Source organism: Rhinopithecus roxellana, chromosome 13 (assembly GCF_007565055.1).
Source record: "Rhinopithecus roxellana isolate Shanxi Qingling chromosome 13, ASM756505v1, whole genome shotgun sequence".
In the NCBI taxonomy this organism is placed as follows: Eukaryota; Metazoa; Chordata; class Mammalia; order Primates; family Cercopithecidae; genus Rhinopithecus; species Rhinopithecus roxellana.
Genome location: NC_044561.1, coordinates 13,048,610 through 13,052,939, shown reverse-complemented (window position 1 = coordinate 13,052,939; position 4,330 = coordinate 13,048,610). Strand labels below are relative to the sequence as shown.

Genomic DNA, 4,330 nt, shown 5'->3' with positions numbered 1-4,330 from the left:
TAGTAGAGATGGGGTTTTGCAGTGTTGGCCAGGCTGGTCTCAAACTCCTGACCTCAGGTGATCCACCCACCTCAGCCTCCCAAAGTGCTGGGATTATAGGTGTGAACTACCGCACCCGGCTGGCAAACTATTTGAATTCTGATCAGGATTCTGCGATAAGACAGCAAGATGAATGGTGTTGGATGCTTATAAATGTATTCTTTTGCAGGGGGGTGTAAAAAAAGTACTGAACAGGGAGTCAAAAAACCCAAATTGAAGGTCTTTGTTGTTCCCTAAAGATCAATGAATCTTGAGCAACCCACTCCTTTACTTGCCTTGGCTTCTTCATCTTTAAAAAAATTATTTTTATTTATTTATTTATTATATTTTATTTTATTTTTTGAGACAGAATTTCACTCTTGTTGCCCAGGCTGGAGTGCAATGGCATGATCTTGGCTCACTGCAACCTCTGCCTCCTGGGTTCAAGCGATTCTCCTGCCTCAGCCTCCCGAGTAGGTGGGATTACAGGCAAGCACCAGCACACCCAGCTAATTTTGCATTTTTAGTGGAGATGGGGTTTCTTCATGTTGGTCAGGCTGGTCTCGAACTTCCAACCTCAGGTGATCCACTCATCTCGGCCTCCCAAAGTGCTGGGATTACAGGCATGAGCCACCATGTCCAGCCAGTTTCTTCATCTTTAAATGGAACAATGAAGTGTGCCCGCCTGGCTTCTGGGTTTGAGTGAAGGATCAAATTCAGTTAGGTCCATAAGTGCCTTTTGCAGGTTGTAAAGAGCCATTCGGACATAAAGGCTCAGTTTGTCTTCACCGTCTTCCTAGGAAGCATCTGCTAAATGGGGTGACCAGTAGGTCACTGGGATGAGTCACCAAGGTAACACACCAGCAGTGCCGAATAAACAGCCGCTGCCAAATTGACCCACTAAAATTGTCAAATTGACCTACCTGCCAGATGGACAGAGGATTATCATTGGAGGCCCAGAGTGCTTAGGTGATGTGCCCAGGGTCTCACTGTTAGAGGGGGCTTAGGGATAGGGCCAGGATTCCCCAACTCCCTGTGTCCTTGCTGCTCCCCCACCCTGCCTATTCCAATCAAAGGTAAACTGAGCCAGTGGTCCTCCATTTCAGAGCAGGCCTGAGCGCCTGCTGACCCCAGGCCAGATGCAAGTGTCAGCCTAAAATCTTACTGCCCTAAGGGCTTTACAAGTTGGCTAGTCCTGGGGTCTTTCCATGTAGCTATATGTAGCAAACCATGTCTCCCTCAGACATCCTACCTGGAACTCCAACGGGCAGGACAGAGAAACTAGAGTCCTGGGTTCCACCGTTACCCACCGCACCAGCTCCGCAGCCTTGGGGTTTTTTGTCTGTTTGTTTTTGAGACGGGGTCTCACTCTGTCACCTAGGCTGGAGTGCAGTGGCATGATCATGGCTCACTGCAGCCTCAACCTCTTGGGCTCAAGTGATCCTTCTGCCTCAGCCTCCTGAGTAGCTGGACCGTAGGCATGTACCACCACGCCCCACTAATTTTTTCTATTTTTTGGTAGAGATGGGGGTCTCACTATGTTGCCCTGGCTGGTCCCAAACTTCTGGGCTCAAGTGATCCTCCTGCCTCAGTCACCCAAAGTGCTGGGATTACAGATGTGAATCATCACCGAAATCTGGCCCCTCAGGCCTTCTTATTTTTCTCAAGTATCTCATGTTTACTGTCCCTCACCCAGGCCTTTACTTCTCCTCCTCCCTCTCCAGAGGCAGTGTGCCTAACACTTAAAAGCAGGGACTGGCCGGGCGCAGTGGCTCAAGCCTGTAATCCCAGCACTTTGGGAGGCCAAGATGGGCGGATCACGAGATCAGGAGATCGAGACCATCCTGGCTAACACGGTGAAACTCCGTCTCTACTACAAAAATATAAAAAAAAAACTAGCCGGGCGAGGTGGCGGGCGCCTGTAGTCCCAGCTACTTGGGAGGCTGAGGCAGGAGAATGGCGTGAACCCGGGAGGCGGAGCTTGCAGTGAGCTGAGATCCGGCCACTGCACTCCAGCCTGGGCGACTGAGCGAGACTCCGTCTCAGAAAAAAAAAAAAAAAAAAAAAAGCAGGGACTTCAGGCTGGGTGCATAGTCATACATCTAGTCCCAGCAACTCAGGAGGCTGAAGTTGGGGGACTGCTTTAGGCCAGGAGTTGGAAACCAGCCTGGGCAACCTAGTGAGACTCATCTCTACAAAACAAAAAAGCAGGAACTCTGGAGTCCAAATGCTGGTCCCTGCACTTATCTGTTGCGTGTCCTTGGACAAGTTACTTACCCTTTCTGAGCTCTGGCCCCTTCATCTGTGATATGGGGATATCGTGGTAGCACAATCACAGGGCTGTGTGAGGAATAAATGGGAGTCCTCACATCTGGCCTGCAGCAGTGCCTGACCCCCAGCGCACACCCCACAGTCTCACTGTTTACTTCACACAGCATCGATGTGGGCCCTCCCAGAGGTCATTTCTGATACCCTACATCCTACTCCCCCACCCTGCGTCCATTCCACAAACACTCATGGAGTGCTCTCTGGTGCCAGGCTGGGCTGGGCATGATGGGGAGACTAGCAGGAACCAGGCAGGGCCTCTTCTGGGAGCTCTGAGACAGGAGCCCCGAACCCTGTGCGGGAAGCCCCAGGAACTTGCTCTTGAACATTCTCAGGCTCCCCAAGGCCTCCTTCCCTGGGAGCTGAATGAATTGGCCTCACCGCCAGTCCCCAGGTGACCCCGGGAGGGAGCTGAGAGCCTGGGACGGGTGCTGGGTTCCTCCTTCATTTTGTTCCTCTGAGTCTGTCCCTGTGCTGAGAAGAATGGCCCCTGGCCCTCTTAACCCTGGAATGCTGAGCATTTCTTAACACCACTAAGGAGGAAGGGGTGGAGGCTTCCTCCCCCAAGCTCTAGAAGGATCCAAATTATTTGCTAAAACCACAGTCCAGGCGAGGTCTGGGCAGATGGGGGTCTCAGGAACCAGGCAGGGATTCTGGCTCTGTTACTCTGTGAGGAGCGGAAAGAGCAGCTGTCCCTAAAAAGGAAAATTAGCCATGCCTGGGGGTGAATGGATGGAGGGGAGACAGGAAAAGAACTCTTCCACCGTGGGGCTGCAGGGCTGGGGGGCTGCCCTGGACATGCGTGGGCAGCCTGTCCTCCCAGCCCCAGCCCCTTCTCATCCCACTCCCTACTCCGAGTCTCCACCAGGTCATCCTTTTCTCTCTTCCCAGGCCTCATTTGTCAAACGCCTCTTTCTAGGGCCTCTGTTGGCTGGAGTCTAGTCTCAGATCATTCGTTCCAGAGCTATTTACTACGTGCCAGGAGCTGCACTTACTGGGGGTCCAGGCAGCTCAGGGAGGGGGACGGTGTGCTCCATGTGGGCAGGGGCTATGTCGTGTCTTCCATGGTGTCCCCAGTGCCTGGTTCAGCCTGGCCACAGGCTAGACACTGGAGCAGGTTTTGGCAGGGCTGGCCCAGCTTTCCGAGCACCTCCAAGCCCACTCTTCGTCCTCACCTGCATCCCACGGCTCCTTTCTCTCCCCGTCCCTTCCCCAGCTCTGCTCCCCCAGCCCCCACTGCCCTGTTTGCTCAGCTGCCTGTGGGGGCCTGCACTCCACCTCCACGGGCCCACAGCCAAGGTCAACAGGGCCAGTCTCCTGGCCCTGGAGGTGTGGGTGCAACACAGGCTCCAACGGAGGGGCACCAGACCTCCCGGACTATTCCTAGGCCTGCTCTCCCCTACCCACCTCGGTCACTTTCTGAGTGGTCTCCCAAATTCAGATCCAAGAGGCCAATTTCCTGGGCTCCTGTATCAGTCAGGGCTTGACCAGAGAAACAGAACCTGGAGAAAATATAGAGGCAGAGATAAAGATGGACAGATGGATTGCAAGGAATTGGCACATGTGATTGTGAGGCTGACTGGGAAAGGCTGACAGGTGCAGGCAGGCCGGTGGGAGGGGCGGGCTGGGGCTCAGGCAGGGACTGAAGCCGCTGGCTGCAGGTGGAATTTCTTCCCATCTCCAGATTCCTAACTCCATCACCTCTGCAAAGTTGCTTTTGCCATGTAGGGTAACACATTTGCAGGTTTGGGGGATCAGGACGTGAACATCTTCGGGGTCATTATCTGGCTCACCACAACCCCCAAGGGCCTACTGCCCTTCCATTTATTCATTCACTCATGTCTTTGTTTTTTTTTTTTTGAAATGGAGTCTTGCTCTGTCGCCCAGGCTGGAGTGCAGTGGCGCAGTCTTGGCTCACTGCAACCTCCGCCTCTCGGCTTCAAGCGATTCTCCTCCCTCAACCTCCCAAGCAGCTGAAATTACAAAC

The 4,330-nt window shown here is 53.4% G+C and overlaps 1 long non-coding RNA gene across 1 annotated transcript; it reads right to left on the bottom strand.

Moving 5' to 3' along the window:
- Positions 1–704: 704 nt before the first annotated feature.
- Positions 705–3,804, bottom strand: LOC115892748. Its single transcript, XR_004052630.1, has 3 exons — positions 3,751–3,804; positions 2,296–2,358; positions 705–825 (listed from the first exon to the last, which is right to left on the bottom strand). It is a non-coding gene; the product is annotated as an uncharacterized LOC115892748 (long non-coding RNA).
- Between the last annotated feature and the right edge of the window lie 526 nt (positions 3,805–4,330).